This window comes from Pithys albifrons, chromosome 2 (assembly GCF_047495875.1).
Source record: "Pithys albifrons albifrons isolate INPA30051 chromosome 2, PitAlb_v1, whole genome shotgun sequence".
NCBI lineage: Eukaryota > Metazoa > Chordata > Aves > Passeriformes > Thamnophilidae > Pithys > Pithys albifrons.
In genome coordinates, this window is record NC_092459.1 from 5994467 (window position 1) to 6006522 (window position 12056).

Sequence of the window (12056 nt, forward strand, 5' to 3'; positions counted from 1 at the left end):
AACCAAATTTTGCAGTATATTGAGTATATAAAACAAACTTGGAAATGTTCTGAACATGATGTCTTTATAGACAGAATGGGCAACAAAGATTTCCTTACAACCTGGAATACAACAGACACACATACAAGCACAGACTCATAGAGTCACAGAGCATCTTGAGTTGGAAGGGATCCTCAGGATCTTCGAGTCCAACTCCTGGCCTTGCACAGGACCAGTCCCAAAACTGAATTCTGTTCTTATTCAGGTACTAGATCATCATGTTTTCCAAACAGTATCTGTGATCTGCTGGACATTTACCACTATCCAGTTACCTATCTATGTCTACCATAGAAAATTTTGGTGGATGTTACACGATCTGCTAACTCTAAATCTTTCCACTGAGGTAAATTGACAGTCCTCACCAAGTCACTTGAACTTAAAAGTAATAGTTGGTAAAACCACTTCAACAAAAGAAAAGTAAATATAAGTAAGACTGGAGAACTTGCCACTTCAGAACAGGATGCTGTAAAAACAGCTGAGGCCTTCCAGAAGTTAGAGCAATTCTCAGCTATTCAAAAATGTTCTAGCTGTTAGTTATAGGTCGTTATGTTATGACAACATGATGGATCTTTATAATATATTTTGTTTAATCTTTGACTTTGCACTCACCATCAGCTGGGGTCACTATGATGTTATGGGTTCCCCTAGGTGGGCCTAAATTCGGGCTCTGAAGTCTGGACTAGGCCGAAGCTGTCAGCTGACTTGAGCTGGGCTGAGCTAACAGCTGACCTCTTCTAGCCAGTAATTTTGTATTCCATACCACATTATGACATCATCTCCAGGGAAGTAGGAACCAGTGTGGGAGTGGTTAAGGCAGTCGCTTCTCAGCCCTCCTCTTGGGAGGACGCACGATGCTGTCCCAGGGGGGATGGAGAGGACCAGGCCCACCACTGGCTCACAGGGTATCTCAGGAAAGTAAAATGTGTTGTTCTGGGTCTCTCCTTTCTGCTTGAGTTTGTCTCCCTGGGGAATAAGGTTTTTCTTAAGTAATGTGTAGTTAGGACAGTAGAATTTGTGTGTTCGTTAAGAAGTGGGGACTTTGTTGTTGCAGACTTGTGTGAGTGTATATTTGTACTCTCTTCTAATTGTCTCTTCCTTTCTGTAAAAATATATGTAGTTTTAGTATAAACGTGATTTGAAGTGTTTTTTTTCCTTTCCCCTCTCTTTTCCTCCCTTTCCCTGGCGTTAGGAGGGAGGCTTTTCTCTCTGTGCTTGGGGGGGTTGGCAGTTGCTTATCTCAAACCAAGACATGTGGTCAAAAGGTCCAGCCGTGACAGCTTTGAATGAACTGTGGTTCTCCCGTCTTAACAAATCTCTGACAGCTTACAGATCCCTTCTAATTTCTGAATCCTTTATCAACAGAAGTCCTTTCCAGAGCTTTATCTTGTGTGCCTTAGTTTCCTCCCTTATACTATCAGCAATACCTATATCTTTATAACACTGCTCCATAATATGATTGCTGGGTTAAAGATTAAGTTTATTAAACTGAGAGATAAAAGAGTTGCCCCAGTGAGGACTTGTCTGGAGCAACAATAAAAATTGATGCCTTTCAGTCATAATGTGGATATATACACATGCACACTTAAAGGGTTTCATCATAAATACCATTCAATCATGCTTTATAACAATGAATTTCAAAACTGTATCTGTTTTCTTCTAGAGCTGGCATTCCAAACTGGAGTTGAAATAAAAAGCTGAGGAGAAGAGGGACAAAAAAGAATCATCTCTTTTGCTAAGAAGCAAAGAGCTTCATGAATTGTCAGATTGTATCATCAGAGGTGCATAATACTTTCCATTGACTTCAGCTTCAAGCATTGAGAAGGCATTTAGCTTATACACGAGTTCCAAAGTGCACTTTTTACAAGACTGCAGTAGTATTCTCCCATGCTGAGGTACACAATGAAACTTGTAGTCAATTAAAAACCACACCGACGTGAAAAAAATGAAATGAGAACCTACTTAGATGCACATTGTCATTTACACTACCTGCAGTCAGGTGTGCTTTTTACAATTATTAAGGATAATGAAATCAGTACAGTACCAGCACCTGAATTCTGACTTCCAGAAAGACCTTTCCTAATACTCATTCACCTCAGAATATTTTGTTTCTACAACATTACCAGTTACAGATATCTCATGAGAAAATTGGATGTATTGGTAGGAATCCTTTGATAAAAGAGTATTTGCAGAAAAAAAGATTAGGAGATAGCAAAATTCCCATAGGAACTTCAGAATTTGCTTTATGAATTCAGAAAGAAAATTAAATTTAATGAGACTTAGCTGCTGAAAAGCCAGGTAGCAATAAAATTCCATTATCTTTGTGGAAGTTTTCTCATGTCATAGAACCACTAAAAAATAAGGCTAAAAAGGAATTCAAGGGACCATCCAGGGAAGAGAGACCCAAAGCAAGATAAATTATTGCTGTTTCTTTTTGATAAGTGCTTTTAAGCTTCCTGTAAAAGACATCTAATGATGAAAACAGCACAGATTCCTAAAACAATCAATATTAGCATTAAAATGCTTTTTCCTGATGCCAGGTCTAAATTTTTATCCACACCCCTTGTCTTAGTCTCCATAGATTTTAAGCACAGGTTATTTCTACCTTTATTTCAGCATCTTGCTACCTATATATCTTGGTTGAATTTCTTGTAGACTCAACAAAAATAGGGTATTTTTATCTGTTTTGTTGCTCCTGTGTTTTCTAGATATTTCCTTTGCTTTTCCCGTCAACTGGGTCAACTTATTGAAGTGCAAAGCTGCAAGCCAGCTCAGACTGATGTGTTCACAGTGCTTAGTGGGGTTTAAGCACTGCTTCCTAACTCTTGCTCCAGATCAGAGCCATGCTGCAGTTTATAAACATTAGAAGAGAATTTACTATCAGCAATCATATGATGACTGCTTCCATCTCATAGCCCTCAGGTGTTCTCTGAAGAACTGCTGACTAATTAGCCATTCACCATCCTCTATTTGCTCTTCTTTTCTGCCTGAGAATAGAATGTCAAAATTCCTCCTGTCATTATTTCACCACCCTATCCCCATCCCATGAGAGTTTATTTCTTCAATTTGAAGAGGTAAGTTTTGCTTGTAGTTTTATCCTAAACCTTCTCAGAGTCCCTTTCTGCACAATCAGCAAGTAGGCTCACCTTATGACCCAAGCTGTTAATTCCGATACTACAGCATTAGGATGGATCCTTGTCAAGACTGATGTTAGGTTTCATGTTGTCTGATTTTTTCCACTTGGCCTCCATGGTCTCTGAGAGAGAGCAAGACCCTGGAATTTGGCCTGCTTGCTCAGGACTACAATCCTGCTGGAGCTGACTTTACAAATTTCTTTCACAGCACGGTGATGTGGATGGATGCACTCACCAGCTGCTTTCATTTGTTGATCAAAGTTCTCCATTCTGCCAAGACCGCTCCTATTTAATCAAATCCACATTCCCTGGGGGTAGTGAACATGGAGCATGTGTATCTTTAAAAAAAAAAATGAATAGACTATCATCACTTTTATTCACATGGATGATTTTTTCACCAAGGTGCTGGATGGTCTGTGGAGATCCCAGATGCTCCTTTGGACAGTTTTTTTTCTGAACAAAGTAACAAGTTCTTTTGTTTGTTTGTTTCTTTGTTTGTTTTTGGTTTGGTTTTTTTTTTGTGAGGACACAAGATATATATTCTGGATAACTGCACGTAGCTTGTTTAAACAGAGAACACAATTATATTTCAAATTAAACTCCTCAACAGCATAACTTTTTTTTTTTTTAAATTAATATCTGCTTAGTCTTTACCTCTGAAAACTATCCTGTACCTCTACACCATTTCTGCCATGATCTGGTGAAATAAGACAATCAGTTAGTATCATCATCACTGTAAAATGCACATACCAGGGTTACAGGAAATAAAAGGATGCTAGATTTAATTCTGGTGTATTTTTTTTCAGGAGATGGATATGTTCTTTGGACTGATTTTATTTTTTTATTCTACATTCAGGAAGGTGCTAGCTATTTTAAATGTATTTTTTCTTCAGCAAAGATGAAGGCAGTTGTGACAAGCCAAAAGTGGTCTTACATTGTAGTTTTGATGTGTTTTATTTGGTTATTTATTCAATAAAAGGACCAGTGTACATAGCAACATGTCCAGGCTGTTTTATTGATCATAATACTGGAAATATTAACTTCTGTGTCAATAGGGAAGGGGTTTTTTTAAATTATCAAATATACCAGGTAATCAATTTTTTTCATGTGTTTTCTTCCTAAAGGCTGATCTCTTTTCCAAGTTGAAACCATTTTTATTTTAATACTGTAAACTTCTCAAGGTTGAAAAGTCTTGCAAAAACAGTATGAGCTCAATAATAGTTTAAAAATTACTTTGAAAACCAAGTAGAGCAGTAATTTTTGCTTTAGATTGAATTTGAATATTTAGAGCTACTTTTAATATAGAGAAATAGTTTTCAAAATTGATTTAAGGTAATATGTACCAAAGAGTAAAATAACTCTATCAGCCTATTTACAACTTATCCACAGAAACTTTCTCAGGAAATGTCCTTCATACCAATTCAGTTGTTAAACCTTTAATGAACTTGAATCGACATGAATGTGGTGAGTTTGTAATACAAATATTTAAAACAGCAAGTTGAATAGACAAAACAGTATTAAAGTTTAGTTCTTGCAGTCTACATGGCACAAAATAAATATTTGGGAAAAGTGAAAAAACTGTTGTGGGTATTGTGGGCTGGTATTCAGATCCTGGAGGCTGATGGATGTTTCATTGCCTGTGTTTGTATTCCTCACTCTCCAGTTTCCTGTTATGAAAACAGACAATGTAATAGACCATTTAGATGACCTGTTTTTAAATAATATGTTGATTCTTTGAATATCCTGAAGCATAGTAATTCACTTGAGTGTCAGTTGATTATTACCTGAAACAACATTTCAGAAATATGGGGGGTTTTGTTTGAATATGATTGTCCATGAAAGGAGCACTACTCTTAAGCATATAACCTCTTCTGTCCACAGAGCAGGTAATCAGCAGTGGAGAATCTGAAACAGGTTTTGATAATGCTGAAGCTGATAAGGAGGTTACTACTTAAAGAAGCCTCAAAATTATAAGGAGAGGTGAATGGTTTCAGAAGTTTAGAAAGAAGACATAAGGAAAGTGAGAGCTGAAGGAACAGTAATTACAGCAAAGAGGTATGGGACCATGAATAGAGAGAGTATATCCATGATAGGTGGAAAAGGAGCTACAAGATGAGAAGGTCCTGAGCTTATAAGAGATCTTTTATACATGTTAAAGAAAATGAAGGATCACTGGATATATCAGGGCAGAAGAGAATACAGATCTGTGGCATCTAATGTAATTCAAATTATTTTCATTTGTCGTGTCTTTACATTGTGTGCTTCAGCTTCTGCCTATTCCCAGAGACTTAAATTGTCATTGAGTACCCCGCCCAAGTAGACCCTGCAGAGTTCAAATTACTAACACAGATGTAGCTAGAGAATCTCTAAATTGTACCTCTACATAGGTTCAGCCCTCTCAGTTAATATGCTTTCCCTTCATCTTTACATCCTCATATTTTGGGGATAGCTATGAGATAAGACTGTTTCATTAATTATGTAAGTCTCCAGTAGCTGAGGAGATAAGCTTCAATATTGTGCTGTGCTGTGCATGTTCAATAAGTCACAAGTGAACAATACATTCTTTTCATAACTTGGACAATGATTTTTTGAGGGTTTTGCAAGACTTCAACATTTTCAAGACTGGCATGATGATTAGCAGGTTTTAAGTACTTTGAGCACCATTATATGTATTTCCTTGAAGTTAACATTTTTTAGCCAAGAAACTGAAGAAGGGTGCTGAGTAAAGGTGCGGTGATGTGTCCTTTTTGGGAAGATACCTGCTTTTACTCTTTTTAATCACAACAAGTTAAATAAGGAGAATAAGCTAAAACTCACAGTTTAAGAAGAATTTCAAGGGCTGGGAATAGAGAACATTATAAAATTTATCCACTATATCAAGACTAGCAACTCCTTTGGAGACCTGTTATTGAATTAATTTTCCCCTCTATTGGTACAGAGTGGATTTTTGTCTCACTCCACTGACTGTATCAAGTATAGTGCTACTTCATGTACTTCTTCACATCCTGTTTCAAAGCCAGAATCATCAGATTTGGTCACTGCAGATGGATTGCAATTATAGAATCAGAGAATCACAGGATCACAGAATTGTTAGGGTTGGAAGTGACCTCAAAATTCATCTAGTTCCAACTTCCCTGCATTGAGGAGGAAACCTTTGTAATATTACCTTCTATGACAGTTACAGTTATTGAATTTTATATCCCAAATTTTGCAGTTTTGGAATAGTGACACCTGCAAGCAGCTGTGTTCAACCACTCTACGAGTATGTGTGGATTTGCTTTCTTTTATATGAATATGATATTTTCCTAGAATATGAGTGAAGAATGACATCCTCCTGTTGAACCAGTTTGGGCATATTCTTTAATTGTGATCTCTAAAACTTTTAAAATTATTATTGTGTGGAAAACAAAAAAACAAATTAAAAAGCCCCATAAAATCAGCCCCCAAACCATTAGAATCATCAAAATATAATTACAGTTTCAGTGGGTAAGGTGAGATGTCTTATCTTGACTGACTGGTAAAGATGAAGCTTTAGTTTAATTTTATCTGGTCAAGGACTCTGAGGAAGTATTAGTAAGAAGGCAGGTTTAACTTCATTATTTTGACACAGTTCCAGTTGCTTACATTAACCTGAATAAAAATAATCTTGGAAGGTAAATTTTTGAATGACATGGTCTCATATTTGTGTATTAAAAGCGTGTTCATGGAACACCATTTGATAGGTGAAACGGCAAGCATGCAGTTCTCATTGCTGTGCAGTTAACGGCATGATTTCAAGGATGTCATTTAGAGTAGGTATTGAAACTAAACTACATCAAATACAAAAGGTGACTCTTCGGTCTTTCAAGGGAATTCATTAGCAAGTCAACAGAATAAGGTATTTTGGAGAAAAATATTTCCTTTTTTTTTCATCTTCAGGTCAAGAATCCTGAAGATAGTTAGTGATAATTTACTAAAGAATACTCCAAATAGCATAAAACCTGATGTTTAAATGAAAACAGAGTAGGGCTTCCCTTCCTTTTTGAGTAAATGATGACTACTTTAGTGGGAGTGGAGGGTTGTTGTTATTGTTGTTTATCTGTTTGTTTGTTTGAATATGAGCACAGCCTTTATTGTAAAAAAAATATAATTCCATCTTTCATTAAAGTGTCATAATTTTTGCTCTCCTTTGGAGACACATTGGTAATTACTTCAACTGCTTTTAACACCTATTAAGACTGGTGATCCACATGGCCACTTCATATTAAACAATTCATAACTTTAGACCAACCACTGAAAATTGTTCATCCATAGAGTGCTGACCTCAACAACCCTTTGAATCTCTAAAGAAGATCACCAGTCTATAAGACTTATATACTATAATTATGTATAACTTTATCATTTATAAGCTTTAAATTAGATCAACCATATATTAGACTTCATAAAAATGAAAACTTATTCATCAGATTAAAAAGTAATAAAAATTAAATTAACCATATTTGGCATTTACCTCACTACTAAAGAAAGCAATTAGGATTTTAGACTTTTAAGAACAATGGGCTTAGCTGGTATCATCTCTTTGGATTTTTACAGTAAGTTTGATGGAGATATCCTATTTTAATTCTTAGATCAAATTCTAATCTCCTTCACAGTTATAATAAATCATATATAAATGTGGTTCATTTGAGTTACTTCTGTTTTGCACACATAAAAGTGGCAGCTGAACAAACTTTGGTAATCTTTTGACACAAAATCAGAATAAGAATTCCAACATGTGTCTTGTACCATAAGGTAGATAAGTCCACACATAAAAACTGTCTTTCCAACTCATGACTTTGGGGAAATAAAACCTCTTTAGTTTGGTCAAGTTACAATCCAGCTTTTCTGGCTGATTTCAGGTTTACCTTTTGAAACACAAAGTTAAGATACCAAAAACGCACATAAAAAAGTGGATCTAAGGGTGGGTGCAGGAATTATCCCATACAGAAAAAAGATTGAACAAATTTGACTAATGTATTCTGGATAATTTGATTTCTATTTTTCTGTTGCTGTTTTTTAAAAATCATCTTGTTGTAGGTACTTCCTACTTTTAGGTAAGTTACAGGTTTTATTTCTGGATTTGTATAATTTTAAAGCTCCTAGTTATCGCAATGGGGAATTTTTATCTCTTACACTAAGACAACTGAACTCTATTTTCTCATGACTGTGCCTTATGCTGATTTTTCTCCATGAGAAGAGCCTCTTTTTAAACCTCTACCCTAAAAAATGGAAAGAACAGGAGAAACTGAAGCTCTCAGAATACAAAGTCTTTGTCAGAGCTGATAAATGACTTGTTGGCCTTAGCCTATGACACTGAACCTAAGAAAGGGCATTCTCCTGTGCCCCAGTCAGTCCTGAGCAGGATCCATCAACACTGACATCAGAGAATACTCTATGAGCATTAAACATCTAATATTTGACAGCTGTACAAAACTGAACCTCCCAGAGCCATGGAATCCACCCCTTAATCATAAAAGTCAGTGAAACCAGAAGGCATTCTTATAAACAGTTTCTTGTCATAACAACCATACTGGTGAATACTGTTTCTGGTTTATTTCCCCTCTCACTTATCAGGGTAAGAACTCAAGCAGCATTCTTGCCTTCATGCAACAAGTGACTGGTGATAGGTGTATGCATGGGTATGTTTATTTCTTACAGAATTTATCTGAAAACTATCTGACAGGATAGTTCCTCACATACTTAAAACAGCCCCTGGGTGAACAACTTTGTTGTCTTAAAGATCACACGTGCATATATTTCATAGTTTAGAAGTTGTACGTTAAGTCTTGAGAGCTCATGTTGTTTTCACCTAAATTTGTCATGTGAATTTGAAATGTAGCAATCTGTGTCACCTTGGGATGTTTGTATTGGGATGCTTTATTGAAACTCTACTCTGACAGGGAAGAGATGAAGTATTATCTTAGATTCAAAGATTTTGAAGTCAGGCAGAATTCTACAACCAGCTAATGTGTCTTCCTGTGTACAACACAGGACCTGCATAACATGAGGAGCTGTAATTTGGGCAGGCTGCCTAATCTGACATTGGTTTAAATTTGGCAGTGATATGACCCTCAGGCAGCAAGACATTTTGCTGGAAATGCTATAAATATATATTGTTCAGAATTGAGACTGACAATATTCAATCACTTTTATAGCTGATAGTGAAATAGGGTTGCTGTTTTCTTAATGATAATGTAACACTTTAATGACGTAATAATTTAAATCTATTGGACTTGATTTGATATTTAGGTTACTTTCAGAATTTGATAATAACTATAATTATTTTGATTTTTTATACATACTTTATGATTTTTATAGTAATATATATTAGTTAAAATATGCTGTGGTGGTGCATTCCCATACCCCTCCTTACACCCCTCCCCTGCCATAGGCCATGGTATTATCTGAGAAAACTCTCTAGGTCTCAGTCTTGACAACACCAGAATTGAGGTCCTTGGAGTTTATCAGGAATACTGCTTGTTCCCAGGAGTTAAGTGTTGTCTAAAGAGGGTTTTTTTTCCTGAATAACAATCCAAGTGGAATAATACCTTTTATTCTCACACTTTCAAAGTGTGAGAATGTAAAGTGTGGTCAAGGTGAAAGATCATTATGACTAAAGCCCACTCTCTTGTGACCCTATAAATAGCAGTGCAAACAAGACCTGTTGAGCTGTCCTGGACTGCAACAGGCTGTGACCAGCAACTCCCTGTGCTGGGATGCCTCTCAGAGTTACTGACTTCCATGTTCATTGTTTCCTGGAGGACCATTGACTGATGGATCCTGGGCTGATATCTCACTCCTTGAAACTCAATCCCTGGCTTGTTGAGATGAGTGCAAAATCATTCAAAGTGAGTGTTTTAGGGAACTTAAAGGAAATTTTTCACAGGTACTTTGTATGGATTCTTTTTATCTGTGTGCATATGCTAAATGAAACGTGCTAAGGATACTGCCATCTTAAATTCTGAAGTACTTTAAGTTACTATTATAGCATAGTAAATCATATATGGATCCTTATTAAATGCTCTTAAAGTGTAAAGTTAAATGCTGTCAAGTCATAAGTAAGTGTTTCCAGGCCTTTAGATGGTATCTCTCTTTGTCCTTACCCTTTCTGTCCTTTCTTTTACACACTCAACTGCCCTCCTCCACTCACTGTCCTTCCGCCCCCTGGGCCTCCACATTCATGGTCTTGTGTTCATTTTAGTTCTGACTGACAGTGATTTTAGATTTTTGTGTGCTTTTTTCTTGGCATATTTTATCTATTTTGTAAGTAGTAGAGTGAACCTTGCCATGAACTCTGTTTTGCCTGCCATTTTCTTTATGTTAAACCTGCTTTCACTGATACGTTTGTTGGTGATTTTTTGAGTGTCCTTTAAACACTTCATGACATATGTGGAATGACAAATCTAAGTTTTCTATGAACTTCTGTACAGTAGGTGATGGTTTGGAATTTGATAGATCCCTCAAGCAGATTGCTGAGATGAGAGAAAACTCTGTGACTCAATTGGCACATGCAGAATTGCCCTAATAGGTATTTGCAGTAGTATCTATAATGACATTTTAAGGACAAATGTTTTGTATTGATTACTTTTCCAAGTAATGAATAGAAACTGCAGACTATGGATTCTCAGTTTAAAGTTTTCACAACGGGACACTCGAGTGTTATGGCCCAGCAGAAAAGGACCTAGGGATGTTTGACAGTCCTGAACATGAGCCAGCATGTGCCCAGGTGGCCAAGAAGACCAATGGCATCCTGGACTGTATCAAAAACTATGTGGTCCAGCAGGACCAGGGATGTGACCATCCTTCTGTATTGACCACTGGTGAGGCCACACCTTGAGTCCTCTGTCCTCTTTTGGCCCCTCACAACAAGAAAGACCTTGAGGGGCTGGAGTGAGTCCAGAGAAGGGCAACAGAGCTGGTTAAGGGTCTTATGAGGAGCAGCTGAGGAAGCTGAGAGTTTTTAGTCTGGAGAAAAGGAAGCTTAGGGGAGATCTTATTGGCCTCTAAAACTGCCTGAAAAGAGGCTGTAGTGAGATGAGTGTTGGTGTCTTCTTCCAGGCAATGAGCAACAAGCAAGGGGAATAGTCTGAAGTTGGAACAGGGGAGATTTAGATTGGATTTATGAAAAATTTCTTCACCAAAGAGACATCAAGCATTTGAATGGGCTGATCAGGGAAGTTGTTGCGTCACAATTCTGGGAGGTATTCAAAAGATGAGTATATGTGGCACTTAGGGACATGGTTTAAGGGTGGATTTGGTGGTGTTAGGTTAAAGATTGCACTCAATGGTCATAAGGGACTTTTTCAACTCAAATGATACTATTATGTACTATTTCAAATAGATGACTAATTTTTGTACTCTGCAATGAGGCAAATTATTTTCCAGATTATGTTATACATTCAAACTTGTTTCCTTCTTGTTGCTCGTCTGTTTATTTTTTTTTTCCTTTTATGTTTGCTTTTATGTTTCTTCTACCTGATAACAATTGTAAATCAGCTGTGGTTTATTGCTCTGCCTTTTCAAGTCTTTTCTGTTTTCTAGTGATTCTATGTTATATATTATGATAATGTTATAGCACTTACACTTTATCTTTCTCCTTCTATTTGTTCCCTGTTCTCACATATTTTGCTTTCCTATGTATCTTTTCTGTGTGGTCTTCAAATATTATTACACAATCTGATTATTTGGCAGTATTAAAGATGAATATTTAAAGTTATATACTCTTTGTATTATGACCATGATATATCAAATATCCCAAGACAATATAAATATTGTAAGTATTAGATTTCTGCTATGTTTAAACATTGTTGTTGGAACTAACACCTCAGTGGATTGAAAGATTTCCTTTTAGAGATTTCATGACACTCT